We start from the raw sequence: 22,381 nt of genomic DNA on the forward strand, positions 1-22,381 counted from the left end.
TTGTTTTTAGGAAAAACACATTTGGATGGTAGTGAGTTTTAAAGGAATCTGTGTTCTCATAAAATAGATAAAATCACTGGTTAAATAAAGAACCAGAATGATATAAACTAACTATATATCCTTTCGACAAAGTCAAGAGAATAATTTCTAAAATCCGAAAATACCTTCTTTTAATGTAAATAGCATTGGAATGTTTTTCTGTGTGTGTGTGTGTGTGTGTGTGTGTGTGTGTTTACAGGGTCCCTGTAGTGAGCTACAACATCACAACTGCAGCAAACAGCAAGATACTATCACTTCCTACCAGTGGAAATATGTAAGCCCAGGGCTTGCCTTAGGAACAGTGAATTGGAAACATAATACTACACTGTTCCCAACAGACTTCATTACAAATCCTGGATATGTTTAATTCTACTCATAGCCAGTATAAGACTCACAAAGAACTATTAAAATATATCATCTGACTTTTCACTAAAATGTTAATCATCGAATGAAGTCCAAAATAAAAACAACACTGATGGGGCACCTGGGTGGCTCAGTGGTTGAGCATCTGCCTTGAGCTTAGGGCATGATCCTGGAGCCCCGGGATCGAGTCCCACATAGGGCTCCCTGCATGGAGCCTGCTTCTCCCTCTGCCTGTGTCTCTGCCTCTCTCTCTCGAATAAATAAAATCTTTAAAAAATAATAAAATAAAAACAACCCCGAGCCTACCACTACACAAAGTGCTCCTAATTGATATCTGTTAAATGCATAGCTGCTCTTATAATAAAGGTTTTTATTTTCCCCCTTTATTTTCAGCAGGTAGATGTAATTAGAGAAAATAGTTAAGGAAAAAAAAAATATATCTTTAAGTGAGACATACCTAGTTGTCAATGAGCTTAATAAATATGTTTCTTTACACTTTACCAAAAACTATTCCTAAATGTCACTGAAGCAATACTAAATGTACTGCTCTGATGACATCTGTTTACTGTGTGGGCCTGTTAAGATCAGCAGTTCTTAACTGTTCTACTAGTGACTGATAGTTTGAAACTGATCTTGGATTATATAAAAGAGAAAAACGAATACACCTAAAAAGTAGAAAGAAGGAAATGTTATCAAAGTATATTAAAAAGTGGAGGGAAGATACTTCAATGCCTGAGGAGCTTTCTAAATGGTATTTGAATTGTGGTTAAGATTCCCATTAGCACGAGGTAATTTGCAATGGTCTCTCTGATAGGAATATTTTTGTAAGAAAACATGAGAATGAGGGAAACATGCAACTTTGAAAAATAATTATGCAGACATTACTCTGGAGAAACTTTTGAAAAATGCAGAAAACAAACAAAACTAAAAGATGTTGCGTCTGACTTTCCTCGAATCTCAGATTCTCTATAGTTTCAAAATAAATGCCAACTGATTGCCCTTTTTATTTCTCTGGTTCACTCATCTGCATATATTAGACAATCCCTGCATTTAAAGTTATGTTATATACAAAAGCAGTTCGAAATATTAATTGCAATTCACTCTAAGAAAGCAAGGTTATTAATGGAAAATCTTTATTATAAAAAAGCAAAATACACACCAGTCATAAGTATTGTGATGATTTTAAAAAGCATCACCATTATGGAATTAATTATGGGTTACTTTTGAACAACGATCCAAGTCTTCCAGGAAATGGTGGAAAGATGGAAAGAATAATAAGCATAAACATAAGCAAAGACACAGAGACAGAAATACGTAAGTGCAAGAAAATTAAATCAGCTTGCCTACAAATGGGGACCATCCATTGCCAACTATGTCGTGTTAATATGGAACCACTTTGATGGATTGATATGTTTTAGTTCTTTTTTTTTTCATTTAACTTGATGTTAAATGTTCCATATAATACACGCACGTGGTTCAAAACAAAGTTGAATAGGAATTGTATGTTGAGAAATTGAACTTGTACCCCTTTCTGCACCTAACCCTCCTCCCCCACATATCATCATATTTCTAGTTCATGACATATCCTTGTCATATTTCTATTGGATCATAATGCTCTTTTAAAGGGGATCAAAAATCTCTGTAACTCATCTCATTTTCCCTGGTTTGTGGTGGTAAATTCTTGCCCCGTTGGTGTTTTATTTCATAATGTGCTACTATTTGTTTCCTATCCGGATTTGCCTTTTCCCACATAAATCATGCCACCTTTGGTCAGTCCTGTCACACAGCTGCTTTCTTTAATTTTCCTCTTCAGTGTCACAAGTATAAGGGAAGAAGTTTCCTCTGGGAAGCCTAGACCTACACCTTCTTTCTCCAGTTTGAAACAACTGAGAAATAATGGCAGGCGTCATTTCACCAAAATAACAATTTGGTTGCAGATAGAAATGGTCTACACTGTGGCTTTGACCTGCAGTTATATTTAGACAACTTAATATTTCCCCTGACAAAAGAACATACTTAATCAGACATGGAAAAAAATAAATAAAGAATGTTCTCAACACTCATCCCAAGGGTACTCCCTCAGTAGGCCTAGCTCAATAAAGGCAGTAAAGAGCCCCTAATTTTTTTAAGAGCCCTTAAATTAAAAAAAAAAAAAATCAGGACTATGTATTGCCTTAAGAGTCACTCATCTGGACTTCTGACAGAATGATTTTCCTTCCTAACTTCTACTCCCATGAGGTTTTATTCCAGATTGAAGGACTCAGACCTTTGGTGGTGAGTCTATGGTTTTCAAACAAATTACACCTTTGTTAATTTGATGCACTTTAGCAATAGCAAAAGGTGATTGATGGTTCACATGAAGGTGTTTAGAAGAAAAAGTCATGGAGAAAGAGAGACACAAATCTGAAGCAGAGGGAACGAGTTAATGGACTGGGAATTGGAACATCATGAGACTCCTGTGCTGTGTATGGGACTATGTTGCTGCATTTCCTCATGTTATAATCGCCTTCGTTAAATAAAAGTGGATGCGCACACGTACACTCCCCGTATATCATACAGCTTGTGATAACTTACTGAACAAGGCAACAATGGTAAAGGGTGTTTTTATTCCCTTCTCCATATTTTTTCCATAATGATACCTCTTTAAGAAATCTGCAATTTAGGATAAGACATCCAAAAGTTATGTTACTAAGTAGTTAAGTAAACATAGTAAAACTAGGTACAAAGGAGGAAAAAAAAATCTTAGGAAGGTAGAACTTTTGAAAACAAGTTTAGTTTTTTGTTTTATTTGTCTGTTCTCCTTATCCCGGGAAAACGATGAAGAAGCCAAATAAACTACTATTATTCTGAATGTTTTCCTACATTTCACATTAAAATTCAGATGAGATGTTTGGTGTAAATTTTAAATTTAGCTTCTGTTCACTACATTGGGATTTAAAAAAAAAAAATTGAAGAAATGTAGCCCCTCTCCTTGACAGCTCTGGATGAGAAACAAAAAAAAATATAAAAAAATAAAAAAGGTAAAAAGAGTAGAAAGCCTAAAAACTCAATATTGCAAGCAGTTTAGACATGTGACAGGAAGCACGGGACAGAGGCAAAGTGATCCATCAAATCAAGCCTCTCCAGAGCCTGTGGTTCCATCATATCACTAAAGCATGTTTTTTTTTTTTTTTTTTTACAGTTAAGTGGACAAAAAAATAGTGCTAAGACTATGTGAGCATTAAAAAAGAGAAAAGATCCAGGCCATCAATCCCCTACTAAAATCAAAAGGCAAAGTAAGAAGAAATATCCTCAGCTACTCATTTGAGTGGTTTATTTTTTCTTATCTTTTTAAAGATTTAATTTATTTATTCATGAGAGACACACAGAGAGAGAGAGAGAGGCAGAGACACAGGCAGAGGGAGAAGCAGGCTCCATGCATGGAGCCTGACGTGGGACTCGATCTCGGGTCTCCAGGATCACACCCTGGGCTGCAGGTGGTGCTAAACCGCTGAGCCACTGGGGCTGCCCCATTTGAATGGTTTATATCATTGGCCATCACCTAGCCGAATGGAAAGCGAGGATAATTTGTATGACTTTATATCATGAGCCAAAGAGTAAAAGAAAAAGTTGATGACAACTATTTTCATATTTATTTTAGACAATTTTTAAGGTTTTGAACTTGAAGTATTAAGCTATGTTAATGAAAAAAATTCAAAATTGATCATTGTAATGGTAGTGTGTGTTTTCTGTGTTGATGCTATATTTATAAACATCTCGGATTAGGAATTCCATTGATTAAATATGACAGTTAATGAACTCATAGCTTTCTAATGAGTAGAAAAGGCTACCGGGGTTAAGCTTCATGCTTTGCAAGGACAGTAGGCTGAATAAAATATTACCCACTGGCATCTTCATTTAAGTAGTCTCCTGTGGGAAAAAAAAGCAATATATAAACATGCTCTTCTTTCTTAAAAAAAAAATTCTGATGATCTAAAAACTAATTTTATGGTTACAAGTAGGGCAAAGACAGCCTGCAGCAAAAACTGTTATGTCAGTGGCGATCGTTTATATAATGATTCAGATTGTTTTAATAGCTCACTGATTTTGTGAGTTTGTACAGAAGTCCAACATTTTGACTTGCCAACGGAACATGTCAGTATCTACATATCTCTACTTATTCATTAGCTCGAATTGATTAACAATGATAAGGACTTTGAAATCATAGATTCTAAGTCATGTCACATTAGAAAAATGTTTGGATTAGATGACATTCATATAATTCTAATTTTCTCTACCTTCATTTTTGAGAATTTGAAGCATATCTTTAAAGCTGTTAAAATCAATATGGATAAAAATAATAGCAACATCATACAATTGATGATATATCTACCAAAGCAATACATACCAAGTATACTATATTCCATTGGTGAAAGGACATCGAGCTCAGACTCCTTCCTCATTTTCTTCTTTCCTTGCGTTCATTCATTCAACACATATGAATTGAATGACTAGTACCTCCTAGGCATTGTTCAAGCATCTGCATGTTTAGGGTCCTGTCCTCATGAGCTCACATTGTACAATAAACTTTAGTGATTGGCATCTAGTGGGATTTTATGAAACAAAAATTATAATTTAGGGAGGCACCTTGGTGGCTCAGTCAGTTAAGTGTTTGGCTCTTGTTTTGGGCTCAGGTCATGATTTCAGGGTCATGAGATGCAGCCCTGATTATATTTTACAGCTCAAAATGTATCAAAACTTGTACTTCTGTAAAAATATTCACAAATCCTTATTTTTAATTTTTTTTTTTTTTTTTGAGAGAGAGAAAGAGAGCACTCAGGAGCAGGGAGGAGGAGCAGAGGGAGAAGGAAAGCTGTAGAGTGTAATCAGCCAATAACAACAGAAGAATAAAAACGAGCATAAACTCAAGAGGTGGATTTGGCTATTATGTGAATACATTAGTCATTTATCAGAAATAGATGTTTTGAAATTCTTTATTTGGAAATGTGCATGACATTGGAAAATCGATTGTTTGAACTGTTTTTAAATGGCTATTTATATGCATTAATTAGCTAGAAAAGTCATTGTTCAATAAATTAGTACTTTGACCTTAAAGAAATTCCAAAATACTTTTATTTTATTTTTTAAAGATTTAAAAATTTATTTTAGAGAGTGAGAGAGCAAGCAGAGGGAGAGGTAAAGGGAGAGGGTGACAAGCAGACTCCCCTGCTGACGGCCCTTAAGATCATGACCTGAGCCAAAATCAAGAGTGGACTGTTCAACTGACTGAGCCACCTAGGAATCCCTCCAATATACTTTTAAATTGAGCTTGTTGTTCTTATAAGAAAACAAGTAGTGTAGATTTCTCCTTTCCTTGCTTGTCCATTTCCTCCCTCCCTCTCTCCTTCCTCTCTCTACCTCCTTCTCATGTTCTTGCTCTTTCTTTTGCTGTTTCTACTTCTGAATCATCGGTTTATACCCCTCTTTCTCTTTTTTTGATTTCCTCCTCTCCCCTTTTTCTTTCTTCCTCTTCCTCTTAATTATCCTTTTTCTCTTATTTTCTTTTATTCTCCCTTCTTCACTTCTATTTGAAAAACACTCATATTTAAATTAACACAAAGAAAGTCAATTTCCTTCATTAGGGTGTTTAACTATGATCTTAGGACAAAGATTGAAGACATTTTTTCAGGTCCCCAAAGGGTCTTAATGGATATCATAAGTTCAGATCTTTCATTTTATCAACACTGGCCTAAGGCAGTAATAAATCATGTTTCAAACAGTGCACTGAATAAAAGAACGTACAAATATCCTTGGATCAATAGCCTGGGGTTTTATCACTGTACCATAATTACTAACATAATTTAACTCTAATGCCATCTAAAATTGAGTATAATTACCTAAAGAGAACAAAATGAAAGAATACAGCATATGTGTTAAAAATTATACAAGTTATTTTGGCAAATACAGTCCTAAATCATAAATGATTTGCTAACTAGGCTAAACAATTAGGTAGCCACTTGAACTGCACATTACAAATTTTAGATCTGAAAGCTTAAAAGGGTAAGCAATAGTTTTGCCAGCTAGCAAATATCACTGGGATCATGTTCTATACAATTAGAAAAAAAAAAATATAGCTCTTTTTCTTTCTCCTCCATCATCTGGTTTCTGTATCCTGGATATTTTCATTTTTAAAATTCCATATTGACTTTATTTTAATGGCCTACTTACTCTTTGATCTTGTAGTAGCAACAATATGTTTTATTATACCACTGAAACTTAACCTTTACCTGATGCATTTGTCATCTGCCTAATGTGAGAATGATTGAGAGTGCTTAGTATAAATGCCTGAAACTTCTGCAAATCAGTTAATAGATTTTATTTGTACATAGTTTTTATTCCTTGATTTCCAAACCTACTTCAAACATTTTCAGTGAACTGTATTTTAAACTAATGGTATCAATACAATTTATATAAATAGCTTATATAGTATTGTGCTAACTTCAACCACTAAGAAAAATATATTTATGTATATATATATATATAATGTAATGTAACACAGCATGTATAATATGTAAATGATATGTAATGTGATAGAATAATGTACATATAACAATATGTACACATACATAATAAACATGCATGTTTTATGTAATCATTTTACTGTGGAATATTCCTGCAGAAAGGATCATCCCATTTAGGTGTGCACTTTAACAAATAATTACAAATTAACCACTTATAAAACCCCAGTAGAAAAAACAGAGCATTATTATCATTGTGGAGGTCTCCTGTGTATCCCTCCTTGATAATAGCCCATTTGCTCCCCCAAGAGGAAACTACTCTCCACTTTGCCACTTTACAATGAAAAATAGGACTTGTTTACTTCAATTGGAATCTGTAGGCTTTTCTTTAATAGTTATATATTATTCTTTGGAGATCTCTGTGACAGTAATGATAGCTATCACTTATTAAGCTCATGATATGTGTCAACCTATTCCAAGTCATTCACAAACAGAATTTCATTTCATTTTACAGGAACTTTCTGAATGGATCCTGATGTTACCATTTCACAAATGAGGAAACCAGGGTTTATGTATGTTTAATGATTGCTTAAGCCCCTAGTTTTACAGCCAATGTGATACTGAACGTGGCATTGATATGGAGAGCGCCTGACTTTTACCAAAGAATCATTTTAGTGCCTAGAATCATGGGAGATTTTTAGGTAAAATGCCAAAATGAGATATTGGCACTGAAAGAAAGCAGTGTTTCACCAGTTAAAATTAATAAACTGAATGTGCCCTCCTATAATAAACTTAAACTTGTTTCCACTTAAAATATGTATTGAAAATATGCCATGAATCATTGGGAAGGACTTATTTTTAAAAACAGAACTCTAGATCACACTTTGCTTTCAAATAACTTTTAAGTAACCAGAGATAGATGTAAATGCCAACTAGATAAATTTATTTTTGTACATCAGAAAAGCATATCTATGTATGATATAAAATGTCATGAAATAACTAAATGATGAGGCATATAAAATAATAGAACAGAGGAAGAATAAAGCTAAAAGCTGGAGTAAAAGGGAAAATATAATATGCCAGGAAAAATTTCTAATTTTAAAACAGATGAATGATGACTGCTTCCCTGCACCAAGAGGTCTCCAGAATTAAGCCACAAACATTTATTGTCCATAATGTGACTACTATAGCCAGGAGTCAGTGTATAAAGTTTTAAAATACTGTCATAAACAAACAATATAAAAATAAAGATGAAACACAGAGTAACACTGCATTGGAATAAAACTGTGTCATAAAGGAAGAGAGACCTTAACTGGTAGTCAGGAGCTTCAGCCGCAGAAGGTTACAGCAAGCATGAGGAGAGGGCACAAAGGACTTAGGAAGGCATAAGAAATAACGTTCATGGCCTTAAGTTTTTTACTTGAACACAAGAGAAACCTTATTTATTTAGTTAGTTATTTTAAAGATTTTATTTATTCATTCATGAGAGACACACAGAGAGAGAGAGGCAGAGACACTGGCAGAGGGAGAAGAAAGTTCCCTCCAGGGAGCCCTATGCGGGACTCGATCCTGGGACCCCAGGGTCATGACCTGAGCTGAAGGCAGACACTCAACCACTGAGCCACCAGACATCCCTGGATAAATCATATTTAATAATGAAGGTAGATTCACAAAATTTCATCTTACTTGGTACCTCTGGAATCGAAGAGAAAGGGAGTTTGGAGCAGAGCGCAAGATTTTAAATAATAAATCGAATCCTATCTAAAACTCATACCCCCAAACTCTGAATTTAGAAACGGCTGGTAAAGCACTTTCTAGTATGAGTTAAACTTTCACTGATTTCAGGGATGAGGCTTAGTGCAAGAAGATTACTCTTTATTATTGGTAGGATAATTGTGCCTTTTTTCTTCAGGTTGGATCATTTGAAGAATCTGAATCCTATATGGCTCGAAATGATCTTATTAGAGGGAATGAAACCATGGAGTCAAAATTATGTTGTTGAAATTGAAAATTTGAGGCTCTGAATAAATCTACGAACACAAGGTATAGAAATTTAGAGATTAATTGAATGTATTATTAAGCATATAAATGATTAGTGTACAGGGCTAAATACTAAGGAGAAATGGAAACAAAATGACTGCTTATATTTCTGAAAACATTAATGTGGAAATATTTGAGCAGAAAGGAGAACAGTTAAATAACAGTTAAGTAAAATTCTATCCAGGAGAAGCAACTGTACTTGGGCTGTAACGGTCTAAATCTTTGTTTTACCTGGGTGGCTCAGCTGGTTAAAGTGTCTGACACTTGATTTCGGTTCAGATCATAATCTCCGGGTCCTGAGTTTGAGCCCCAAATGGGGCTCCGCACTGAGCACTGAGCGTGGAGCCTGCATAAGATTCTTTCTCCTCCTCGTCCTCTGCGCCTCCCCCCAGCTCATGAGTGCTCCCACACTCACTCTCTCTCTAAAATTAAGAAAGAAAGGTCTGAATTGTTTTTATTAAATAAATTTATTGTGGTGACTTGGAGGAATTTTAGAAGGACAAATATTTCTAGGAGGAAAGGTCATTTAGGAACCGAAGAGAAACTTAACTGTATGAAAAAAAAAAAAAAAAAAGGACATTGTACAACGTTGTCTAGTCAAGATCAATAGTAAGAGACAAAACAAAACAAAATAAAACAAAAACAAACAAAAAAAAACAATAGCAAGAGTCTGTTAAGAAAATAAAAAGTCAGTTCTGACAAAGGACTTCTGTCCATACTACATAATGAAAAAAACATAAATGCATACTAAAATATGAATTTCTTTTTTAAATTGAAAGAAATTTTACATCTTGTTTTGCTTGATTTAGTAAATATGCTTTAGTATCTGAAGTCGCGCTGAATCAAACATCTAGTGACCATACAGTTTGGAAAGGCAGTTTCTTGTGAATGAAACCCTCTTAACTTTTGTTGGTTTGTCTCTTACTGAGGTGCAACTGACATATGACGTATTAGTTTCAAGTGTGTAACATAAAAAATGATTCTATATTGGCACATAATTGTGAAATGATCCCCACAATTAGTCTAGTTGACATCCATCACCACACATAGTCACAAATTTTTTATTTTTCTTATGGGCAGAACTTCTAAGATCAACCCTCTTAATAACTTGCAAACACACAACACAATATTAGCTACAGTCGCCACGCTGTAACTTACATCCCCATGACTTACTTATCTCATAACCCGAAGTCTGTACCTTTTGACTCCCTTCACTCATTTCATCCCACTCTACACTCTACTTCTAGTAATTACCAATCTGTTCTCACCCTTTCTCTTTTTTCCCCCGACAAGTTAATACAATATTTATTAGCGATTAGTGCAGAAATTAATTCCCTCTACATACAAAAATACAGATTTGAACCCTATGAAAACAACCACCAATCTGTTTTCTGTATTTCCGAGCTTGATTCTGTTCGTTTGTTTCTTTTAGATTCCACACGTAAGAGGAATCATACGGTACTTGTCTTTCTCTGATTTGTTTCACTTGGCATAATGGCTTCAAGTTGCATCCATATTATTGCAAATGGCAAGATCTCATTCTTTTTTATGGCTGAATAATATATGCATATACATACACACACATCTTCATTACCCATTCATTCGTGGCTGGACACTTGGATTGTTTCTATATCTTGGCTGTTGTAAATAATACTGAAATGCATATGGAGTGCATATATCTTTTTTAAATTAGTGTTTTTGTTTTCTTTGGATAAATAATCAGAAATAAAATTGTTCGATCATAGTGTAGTTCTATTTTTAAGAACTTCTATTTTGAAGAACTTCCATACTGTTCTTACAGTGGCTGCTCCAATGTATACTTCCATCAACAGTACACAAGTGTTCCCTTTTACCCACATCCTTGCCAGAACTTATTTCTTGTCTTTTTTATAATAGCCATTTTAATAAGTGTGACATGATACTTCATTGTGGTTTGATTTGGATTTCCCTAATGATTAGTGACATTAATCATCCTTTCATGTAGTTGTTGGCCATCTCTATGTTTCCTTTGGCTTAGTATAAATGCCTGAAACTTCTGCAAATCAGTTAATAGATTTTATTTGTACATAGTTTTTATTCCTTGATTTCCAAACCTACTTCAAACATTTTCAGTGAACTGTATTTTAAACTAATGGTATCAATACAATTTATATAAATAGCTTATATAGTATTGTGCTAACTTCAACCACTAAGAAAAATATATTTATGTATATATATATATATAATGTAATGTAACACAGCATGTATAATATGTAAATGATATGTAATGTGATAGAATAATGTACATATAACAATATGTACACATACATAATAAACATGCATGTTTTATGTAATCATTTTACTGTGGAATATTCCTGCAGAAAGGATCATCCCATTTAGGTGTGCACTTTAACAAATAATTACAAATTAACCACTTATAAAACCCCAGTAGAAAAAACAGAGCATTATTATCATTGTGGAGGTCTCCTGTGTATCCCTCCTTGATAATAGCCCATTTGCTCCCCCAAGAGGAAACTACTCTCCACTTTGCCACTTTACAATGAAAAATAGGACTTGTTTACTTCAATTGGAATCTGTAGGCTTTTCTTTAATAGTTATATATTATTCTTTGGAGATCTCTGTGACAGTAATGATAGCTATCACTTATTAAGCTCATGATATGTGTCAACCTATTCCAAGTCATTCACAAACAGAATTTCATTTCATTTTACAGGAACTTTCTGAATGGATCCTGATGTTACCATTTCACAAATGAGGAAACCAGGGTTTATGTATGTTTAATGATTGCTTAAGCCCCTAGTTTTACAGCCAATGTGATACTGAACGTGGCATTGATATGGAGAGCGCCTGACTTTTACCAAAGAATCATTTTAGTGCCTAGAATCATGGGAGATTTTTAGGTAAAATGCCAAAATGAGATATTGGCACTGAAAGAAAGCAGTGTTTCACCAGTTAAAATTAATAAACTGAATGTGCCCTCCTATAATAAACTTAAACTTGTTTCCACTTAAAATATGTATTGAAAATATGCCATGAATCATTGGGAAGGACTTATTTTTAAAAACAGAACTCTAGATCACACTTTGCTTTCAAATAACTTTTAAGTAACCAGAGATAGATGTAAATGCCAACTAGATAAATTTATTTTTGTACATCAGAAAAGCATATCTATGTATGATATAAAATGTCATGAAATAACTAAATGATGAGGCATATAAAATAATAGAACAGAGGAAGAATAAAGCTAAAAGCTGGAGTAAAAGGGAAAATATAATATGCCAGGAAAAATTTCTAATTTTAAAACAGATGAATGATGACTGCTTCCCTGCACCAAGAGGTCTCCAGAATTAAGCCACAAACATTTATTGTCCATAATGTGACTACTATAGCCAGGAGTCAGTGTATAAAGTTTTAAAATACTGTCATAAACAAACAATATAAAAATAAAGATGAAACACAGAGTAACACTGCATTGGAATAAAACTGTGTCATAAAGGAAGAGAGACCTTAACTGGTAGTCAGGAGCTTCAGCCGCAGAAGGTTACAGCAAGCATGAGGAGAGGGCACAAAGGACTTAGGAAGGCATAAGAAATAACGTTCATGGCCTTAAGTTTTTTACTTGAACACAAGAGAAACCTTATTTATTTAGTTAGTTATTTTAAAGATTTTATTTATTCATTCATGAGAGACACACAGAGAGAGAGAGGCAGAGACACTGGCAGAGGGAGAAGAAAGTTCCCTCCAGGGAGCCCTATGCGGGACTCGATCCTGGGACCCCAGGGTCATGACCTGAGCTGAAGGCAGACACTCAACCACTGAGCCACCAGACATCCCTGGATAAATCATATTTAATAATGAAGGTAGATTCACAAAATTTCATCTTACTTGGTACCTCTGGAATCGAAGAGAAAGGGAGTTTGGAGCAGAGCGCAAGATTTTAAATAATAAATCGAATCCTATCTAAAACTCATACCCCCAAACTCTGAATTTAGAAACGGCTGGTAAAGCACTTTCTAGTATGAGTTAAACTTTCACTGATTTCAGGGATGAGGCTTAGTGCAAGAAGATTACTCTTTATTATTGGTAGGATAATTGTGCCTTTTTTCTTCAGGTTGGATCATTTGAAGAATCTGAATCCTATATGGCTCGAAATGATCTTATTAGAGGGAATGAAACCATGGAGTCAAAATTATGTTGTTGAAATTGAAAATTTGAGGCTCTGAATAAATCTACGAACACAAGGTATAGAAATTTAGAGATTAATTGAATGTATTATTAAGCATATAAATGATTAGTGTACAGGGCTAAATACTAAGGAGAAATGGAAACAAAATGACTGCTTATATTTCTGAAAACATTAATGTGGAAATATTTGAGCAGAAAGGAGAACAGTTAAATAACAGTTAAGTAAAATTCTATCCAGGAGAAGCAACTGTACTTGGGCTGTAACGGTCTAAATCTTTGTTTTACCTGGGTGGCTCAGCTGGTTAAAGTGTCTGACACTTGATTTCGGTTCAGATCATAATCTCCGGGTCCTGAGTTTGAGCCCCAAATGGGGCTCCGCACTGAGCACTGAGCGTGGAGCCTGCATAAGATTCTTTCTCCTCCTCGTCCTCTGCGCCTCCCCCCAGCTCATGAGTGCTCCCACACTCACTCTCTCTCTAAAATTAAGAAAGAAAGGTCTGAATTGTTTTTATTAAATAAATTTATTGTGGTGACTTGGAGGAATTTTAGAAGGACAAATATTTCTAGGAGGAAAGGTCATTTAGGAACCGAAGAGAAACTTAACTGTATGAAAAAAAAAAAAAAAAAGGACATTGTACAACGTTGTCTAGTCAAGATCAATAGTAAGAGACAAAACAAAACAAAATAAAACAAAAACAAACAAAAAAAAACAATAGCAAGAGTCTGTTAAGAAAATAAAAAGTCAGTTCTGACAAAGGACTTCTGTCCATACTACATAATGAAAAAAACATAAATGCATACTAAAATATGAATTTCTTTTTTAAATTGAAAGAAATTTTACATCTTGTTTTGCTTGATTTAGTAAATATGCTTTAGTATCTGAAGTCGCGCTGAATCAAACATCTAGTGACCATACAGTTTGGAAAGGCAGTTTCTTGTGAATGAAACCCTCTTAACTTTTGTTGGTTTGTCTCTTACTGAGGTGCAACTGACATATGACGTATTAGTTTCAAGTGTGTAACATAAAAAATGATTCTATATTGGCACATAATTGTGAAATGATCCCCACAATTAGTCTAGTTGACATCCATCACCACACATAGTCACAAATTTTTTATTTTTCTTATGGGCAGAACTTCTAAGATCAACCCTCTTAATAACTTGCAAACACACAACACAATATTAGCTACAGTCGCCACGCTGTAACTTACATCCCCATGACTTACTTATCTCATAACCCGAAGTCTGTACCTTTTGACTCCCTTCACTCATTTCATCCCACTCTACACTCTACTTCTAGTAATTACCAATCTGTTCTCACCCTTTCTCTTTTTTCCCCCGACAAGTTAATACAATATTTATTAGCGATTAGTGCAGAAATTAATTCCCTCTACATACAAAAATACAGATTTGAACCCTATGAAAACAACCACCAATCTGTTTTCTGTATTTCCGAGCTTGATTCTGTTCGTTTGTTTCTTTTAGATTCCACACGTAAGAGGAATCATACGGTACTTGTCTTTCTCTGATTTGTTTCACTTGGCATAATGGCTTCAAGTTGCATCCATATTATTGCAAATGGCAAGATCTCATTCTTTTTTATGGCTGAATAATATATGCATATACATACACACACATCTTCATTACCCATTCATTCGTGGCTGGACACTTGGATTGTTTCTATATCTTGGCTGTTGTAAATAATACTGAAATGCATATGGAGTGCATATATCTTTTTTAAATTAGTGTTTTTGTTTTCTTTGGATAAATAATCAGAAATAAAATTGTTCGATCATAGTGTAGTTCTATTTTTAAGAACTTCTATTTTGAAGAACTTCCATACTGTTCTTACAGTGGCTGCTCCAATGTATACTTCCATCAACAGTACACAAGTGTTCCCTTTTACCCACATCCTTGCCAGAACTTATTTCTTGTCTTTTTTATAATAGCCATTTTAATAAGTGTGACATGATACTTCATTGTGGTTTGATTTGGATTTCCCTAATGATTAGTGACATTAATCATCCTTTCATGTAGTTGTTGGCCATCTCTATGTTTCCTTTGGCTTAGTATAAATGCCTGAAACTTCTGCAAATCAGTTAATAGATTTTATTTGTACATAGTTTTTATTCCTTGATTTCCAAACCTACTTCAAACATTTTCAGTGAACTGTATTTTAAACTAATGGTATCAATACAATTTATATAAATAGCTTATATAGTATTGTGCTAACTTCAACCACTAAGAAAAATATATTTATGTATATATATATATATAATGTAATGTAACACAGCATGTATAATATGTAAATGATATGTAATGTGATAGAATAATGTACATATAACAATATGTACACATACATAATAAACATGCATGTTTTATGTAATCATTTTACTGTGGAATATTCCTGCAGAAAGGATCATCCCATTTAGGTGTGCACTTTAACAAATAATTACAAATTAACCACTTATAAAACCCCAGTAGAAAAAACAGAGCATTATTATCATTGTGGAGGTCTCCTGTGTATCCCTCCTTGATAATAGCCCATTTGCTCCCCCAAGAGGAAACTACTCTCCACTTTGCCACTTTACAATGAAAAATAGGACTTGTTTACTTCAATTGGAATCTGTAGGCTTTTCTTTAATAGTTATATATTATTCTTTGGAGATCTCTGTGACAGTAATGATAGCTATCACTTATTAAGCTCATGATATGTGTCAACCTATTCCAAGTCATTCACAAACAGAATTTCATTTCATTTTACAGGAACTTTCTGAATGGATCCTGATGTTACCATTTCACAAATGAGGAAACCAGGGTTTATGTATGTTTAATGATTGCTTAAGCCCCTAGTTTTACAGCCAATGTGATACTGAACGTGGCATTGATATGGAGAGCGCCTGACTTTTACCAAAGAATCATTTTAGTGCCTAGAATCATGGGAGATTTTTAGGTAAAATGCCAAAATGAGATATTGGCACTGAAAGAAAGCAGTGTTTCACCAGTTAAAATTAATAAACTGAATGTGCCCTCCTATAATAAACTTAAACTTGTTTCCACTTAAAATATGTATTGAAAATATGCCATGAATCATTGGGAAGGACTTATTTTTAAAAACAGAACTCTAGATCACACTTTGCTTTCAAATAACTTTTAAGTAACCAGAGATAGATGTAAATGCCAACTAGATAAATTTATTTTTGTACATCAGAAAAGCATATCTATGTATGATATAAAATGTCATGAAATAACTAAATGATGAGGCATATAAAATAATAGAACAGAGGAAGAATAAAGCTAAAAGCTGGAGTAAAAGGGAAAATATAATATGCCAGGAAAAATTTCTAATTTTAAAACAGATGAATGATGACTGCTTCCCTGCACCAAGAGGTCTCCAGAATTAAGCCACAAACATTTATTGTCCATAATGTGACTACTATAGCCAGGAGTCAGTGTATAAAGTTTTAAAATACTGTCATAAACAAACAATATAAAAATAAAGATGAAACACAGAGTAACACTGCATTGGAATAAAACTGTGTCATAAAGGAAGAGAGACCTTAACTGGTAGTCAGGAGCTTCAGCCGCAGAAGGTTACAGCAAGCATGAGGAGAGGGCACAAAGGACTTAGGAAGGCATAAGAAATAACGTTCATGGCCTTAAGTTTTTTACTTGAACACAAGAGAAACCTTATTTATTTAGTTAGTTATTTTAAAGATTTTATTTATTCATTCATGAGAGACACACAGAGAGAGAGAGGCAGAGACACTGGCAGAGGGAGAAGAAAGTTCCCTCCAGGGAGCCCTATGCGGGACTCGATCCTGGGACCCCAGGGTCATGACCTGAGCTGAAGGCAGACACTCAACCACTGAGCCACCAGACATCCCTGGATAAATCATATTTAATAATGAAGGTAGATTCACAAAATTTCATCTTACTTGGTACCTCTGGAATCGAAGAGAAAGGGAGTTTGGAGCAGAGCGCAAGATTTTAAATAATAAATCGAATCCTATCTAAAACTCATACCCCCAAACTCTGAATTTAGAAACGGCTGGTAAAGCACTTTCTAGTATGAGTTAAACTTTCACTGATTTCAGGGATGAGGCTTAGTGCAAGAAGATTACTCTTTATTATTGGTAGGATAATTGTGCCTTTTTTCTTCAGGTTGGATCATTTGAAGAATCTGAATCCTATATGGCTCGAAATGATCTTATTAGAGGGAATGAAACCATGGAGTCAAAATTATGTTGTTGAAATTGAAAATTTGAGGCTCTGAATAAATCTACGAACACAAGGTATAGAAATTTAGAGATTAATTGAATGTATTATTAAGCATATAAATGATTAGTGTACAGGGCTAAATACTAAGGAGAAATGGAAACAAAATGACTGCTTATATTTCTGAAAACATTAATGTGGAAATATTTGAGCAGAAAGGAGAACAGTTAAATAACAGTTAAGTAAAATTCTATCCAGGAGAAGCAACTGTACTTGGGCTGTAACGGTCTAAATCTTTGTTTTACCTGGGTGGCTCAGCTGGTTAAAGTGTCTGACACTTGATTTCGGTTCAGATCATAATCTCCGGGTCCTGAGTTTGAGCCCCAAATGGGGCTCCGCACTGAGCACTGAGCGTGGAGCCTGCATAAGATTCTTTCTCCTCCTCGTCCTCTGCGCCTCCCCCCAGCTCATGAGTGCTCCCACACTCACTCTCTCTCTAAAATTAAGAAAGAAAGGTCTGAATTGTTTTTATTAAATAAATTTATTGTGGTGACTTGGAGGAATTTTAGAAGGACAAATATTTCTAGGAGGAAAGGTCATTTAGGAACCGAAGAGAAACTTAACTGTATGAAAAAAAAAAAAAAAAAAGGACATTGTACAACGTTGTCTAGTCAAGATCAATAGTAAGAGACAAAACAAAACAAAATAAAACAAAAACAAACAAAAAAAAACAATAGCAAGAGTCTGTTAAGAAAATAAAAAGTCAGTTCTGACAAAGGACTTCTGTCCATACTACATAATGAAAAAAACATAAATGCATACTAAAATATGAATTTCTTTTTTAAATTGAAAGAAATTTTACATCTTGTTTTGCTTGATTTAGTAAATATGCTTTAGTATCTGAAGTCGCGCTGAATCAAACATCTAGTGACCATACAGTTTGGAAAGGCAGTTTCTTGTGAATGAAACCCTCTTAACTTTTGTTGGTTTGTCTCTTACTGAGGTGCAACTGACATATGACGTATTAGTTTCAAGTGTGTAACATAAAAAATGATTCTATATTGGCACATAATTGTGAAATGATCCCCACAATTAGTCTAGTTGACATCCATCACCACACATAGTCACAAATTTTTTATTTTTCTTATGGGCAGAACTTCTAAGATCAACCCTCTTAATAACTTGCAAACACACAACACAATATTAGCTACAGTCGCCACGCTGTAACTTACATCCCCATGACTTACTTATCTCATAACCCGAAGTCTGTACCTTTTGACTCCCTTCACTCATTTCATCCCACTCTACACTCTACTTCTAGTAATTACCAATCTGTTCTCACCCTTTCTCTTTTTTCCCCCGACAAGTTAATACAATATTTATTAGCGATTAGTGCAGAAATTAATTCCCTCTACATACAAAAATACAGATTTGAACCCTATGAAAACAACCACCAATCTGTTTTCTGTATTTCCGAGCTTGATTCTGTTCGTTTGTTTCTTTTAGATTCCACACGTAAGAGGAATCATACGGTACTTGTCTTTCTCTGATTTGTTTCACTTGGCATAATGGCTTCAAGTTGCATCCATATTATTGCAAATGGCAAGATCTCATTCTTTTTTATGGCTGAATAATATATGCATATACATACACACACATCTTCATTACCCATTCATTCGTGGCTGGACACTTGGATTGTTTCTATATCTTGGCTGTTGTAAATAATACTGAAATGCATATGGAGTGCATATATCTTTTTTAAATTAGTGTTTTTGTTTTCTTTGGATAAATAATCAGAAATAAAATTGTTCGATCATAGTGTAGTTCTATTTTTAAAAGTTTGAAGAACTTCCATACTGTTCTTACAGTGGCTGCTCCAATGTATACTTCCATCAACAGTACACAAGTGTTCCCTTTTACCCACATCCTTGCCAGAACTTATTTCTTGTCTTTTTTATAATAGCCATTTTAATAAGTGTGACATGATACTTCATTGTGGTTTGATTTGGATTTCCCTAATGATTAGTGACATTAATCATCCTTTCATGTAGTTGTTGGCCATCTCTATGTTTCCTTTGGCTTAGTATAAATGCCTGAAACTTCTGCAAATCAGTTAATAGATTTTATTTGTACATAGTTTTTATTCCTTGATTTCCAAACCTACTTCAAACATTTTCAGTGAACTGTATTTTAAACTAATGGTATCAATACAATTTATATAAATAGCTTATATAGTATTGTGCTAACTTCAACCACTAAGAAAAATATATTTATGTATATATATATATATATAATGTAATGTAACACAGCATGTATAATATGTAAATGATATGTAATGTGATAGAATAATGTACATATAACAATATGTACACATACATAATAAACATGCATGTTTTATGTAATCATTTTACTGTGGAATATTCCTGCAGAAAGGATCATCCCATTTAGGTGTGCACTTTAACAAATAATTACAAATTAACCACTTATAAAACCCCAGTAGAAAAAACAGAGCATTATTATCATTGTGGAGGTCTCCTGTGTATCCCTCCTTGATAATAGCCCATTTGCTCCCCCAAGAGGAAACTACTCTCCACTTTGCCACTTTACAATGAAAAATAGGACTTGTTTACTTCAATTGGAATCTGTAGGCTTTTCTTTAATAGTTATATATTATTCTTTGGAGATCTCTGTGACAGTAATGATAGCTATCACTTATTAAGCTCATGATATGTGTCAACCTATTCCAAGTCATTCACAAACAGAATTTCATTTCATTTTACAGGAACTTTCTGAATGGATCCTGATGTTACCATTTCACAAATGAGGAAACCAGGGTTTATGTATGTTTAATGATTGCTTAAGCCCCTAGTTTTACAGCCAATGTGATACTGAACGTGGCATTGATATGGAGAGCGCCTGACTTTTACCAAAGAATCATTTTAGTGCCTAGAATCATGGGAGATTTTTAGGTAAAATGCCAAAATGAGATATTGGCACTGAAAGAAAGCAGTGTTTCACCAGTTAAAATTAATAAACTGAATGTGCCCTCCTATAATAAACTTAAACTTGTTTCCACTTAAAATATGTATTGAAAATATGCCATGAATCATTGGGAAGGACTTATTTTTAAAAACAGAACTCTAGATCACACTTTGCTTTCAAATAACTTTTAAGTAACCAGAGATAGATGTAAATGCCAACTAGATAAATTTATTTTTGTACATCAGAAAAGCATATCTATGTATGATATAAAATGTCATGAAATAACTAAATGATGAGGCATATAAAATAATAGAACAGAGGAAGAATAAAGCTAAAAGCTGGAGTAAAAGGGAAAATATAATATGCCAGGAAAAATTTCTAATTTTAAAACAGATGAATGATGACTGCTTCCCTGCACCAAGAGGTCTCCAGAATTAAGCCACAAACATTTATTGTCCATAATGTGACTACTATAGCCAGGAGTCAGTGTATAAAGTTTTAAAATACTGTCATAAACAAACAATATAAAAATAAAGATGAAACACAGAGTAACACTGCATTGGAATAAAACTGTGTCATAAAGGAAGAGAGACCTTAACTGGTAGTCAGGAGCTTCAGCCGCAGAAGGTTACAGCAAGCATGAGGAGAGGGCACAAAGGACTTAGGAAGGCATAAGAAATAACGTTCATGGCCTTAAGTTTTTTACTTGAACACAAGAGAAACCTTATTTATTTAGTTAGTTATTTTAAAGATTTTATTTATTCATTCATGAGAGACACACAGAGAGAGAGAGGCAGAGACACTGGCAGAGGGAGAAGAAAGTTCCCTCCAGGGAGCCCTATGCGGGACTCGATCCTGGGACCCCAGGGTCATGACCTGAGCTGAAGGCAGACACTCAACCACTGAGCCACCAGACATCCCTGGATAAATCATATTTAATAATGAAGGTAGATTCACAAAATTTCATCTTACTTGGTACCTCTGGAATCGAAGAGAAAGGGAGTTTGGAGCAGAGCGCAAGATTTTAAATAATAAATCGAATCCTATCTAAAACTCATACCCCCAAACTCTGAATTTAGAAACGGCTGGTAAAGCACTTTCTAGTATGAGTTAAACTTTCACTGATTTCAGGGATGAGGCTTAGTGCAAGAAGATTACTCTTTATTATTGGTAGGATAATTGTGCCTTTTTTCTTCAGGTTGGATCATTTGAAGAATCTGAATCCTATATGGCTCGAAATGATCTTATTAGAGGGAATGAAACCATGGAGTCAAAATTATGTTGTTGAAATTGAAAATTTGAGGCTCTGAATAAATCTACGAACACAAGGTATAGAAATTTAGAGATTAATTGAATGTATTATTAAGCATATAAATGATTAGTGTACAGGGCTAAATACTAAGGAGAAATGGAAACAAAATGACTGCTTATATTTCTGAAAACATTAATGTGGAAATATTTGAGCAGAAAGGAGAACAGTTAAATAACAGTTAAGTAAAATTCTATCCAGGAGAAGCAACTGTACTTGGGCTGTAACGGTCTAAATCTTTGTTTTACCTGGGTGGCTCAGCTGGTTAAAGTGTCTGACACTTGATTTCGGTTCAGATCATAATCTCCGGGTCCTGAGTTTGAGCCCCAAATGGGGCTCCGCACTGAGCACTGAGCGTGGAGCCTGCATAAGATTCTTTCTCCTCCTCGTCCTCTGCGCCTCCCCCCAGCTCATGAGTGCTCCCACACTCACTCTCTCTCTAAAATTAAGAAAGAAAGGTCTGAATTGTTTTTATTAAATAAATTTATTGTGGTGACTTGGAGGAATTTTAGAAGGACAAATATTTCTAGGAGGAAAGGTCATTTAGGAACCGAAGAGAAACTTAACTGTATGAAAAAAAAAAAAAAAAAGGACATTGTACAACGTTGTCTAGTCAAGATCAATAGTAAGAGACAAAACAAAACAAAATAAAACAAAAACAAACAAAAAAAAACAATAGCAAGAGTCTGTTAAGAAAATAAAAAGTCAGTTCTGACAAAGGACTTCTGTCCATACTACATAATGAAAA

General features: G+C 34.3%; 2 long non-coding RNA genes across 9 annotated transcripts in view; one reads left to right on the forward strand and one right to left on the reverse strand.

Annotated features, from left to right (window-relative positions):
- Positions 1–4,024: 4,024 nt before the first annotated feature.
- Positions 4,025–22,026, reverse strand: LOC118350854 (uncharacterized). Of its 4 annotated transcripts, none has more exons than XR_007402383.1 (3): positions 21,882–22,026; positions 4,790–4,984; positions 4,025–4,311 (listed from the first exon to the last, which is right to left on the reverse strand). It is a non-coding gene; the product is annotated as an uncharacterized LOC118350854 (long non-coding RNA). The 4 variants fall into 4 exon arrangements; XR_007402382.1 differs by lacking the exon at positions 21,882–22,026 and adding an exon at positions 17,648–17,792; XR_007402381.1 differs by lacking the exon at positions 21,882–22,026 and adding an exon at positions 13,410–13,554.
- The window catches only part of LOC112654317 (uncharacterized), a 31,551-nt gene continuing 17,639 nt past the window's right edge, over positions 8,470–22,381 (forward strand). The window contains exons 1-2 of one of the 5 annotated variants that reach the window (XR_007402380.1): positions 8,470–8,560; positions 17,289–17,419. This is a non-coding gene — a long non-coding RNA (uncharacterized LOC112654317). Of the gene's footprint in view, positions 8,561–12,708; positions 12,800–16,946; positions 17,038–17,288; positions 17,420–21,180; positions 21,272–21,522; positions 21,654–22,381 lie in introns of those variants that run through there. The other 4 variants (XR_007402379.1, XR_007402377.1, XR_007402378.1 and 1 more) reach the window with 4 other exon arrangements.

Source organism: Canis lupus, chromosome 15 (genome assembly GCF_003254725.2).
Source record: "Canis lupus dingo isolate Sandy chromosome 15, ASM325472v2, whole genome shotgun sequence".
NCBI lineage: Eukaryota > Metazoa > Chordata > Mammalia > Carnivora > Canidae > Canis > Canis lupus.